The following is a 313-nucleotide window of genomic DNA, read 5'->3' as shown; positions in this document are numbered from 1 at the left end:
GGAGGATATGGGGGGATATGGGGGGATATGGGGGGCACGGGGGGGATACGGGGATGGGGGACACGGGGGTGATGGGGGAGGAACAGGGGGACATGGGGGGGACACAGGGATTGGGGAGGGGGGACACGGGGGGGATATGGGGGGGGCACGGGGTGGGGGGGATATGGGGATGGGGGGATGGGGGAAGGGGGGGAAATGGGGGCGGATGGGGGGGATATGGGGGGGGATATGGGGGGGCACGGGGGTGGGGGGGATATGGGGATAGGGATGGGGGAGGGGGATATGGGTGGGGATATGGGGGGATATGGGGGGC

Source organism: Aphelocoma coerulescens, unplaced genomic scaffold (assembly GCF_041296385.1).
Source record: "Aphelocoma coerulescens isolate FSJ_1873_10779 unplaced genomic scaffold, UR_Acoe_1.0 HiC_scaffold_143, whole genome shotgun sequence".
NCBI classification, from domain to species: Eukaryota; Metazoa; Chordata; class Aves; order Passeriformes; family Corvidae; genus Aphelocoma; species Aphelocoma coerulescens.
This window is presented reverse-complemented; position numbering follows the sequence as displayed.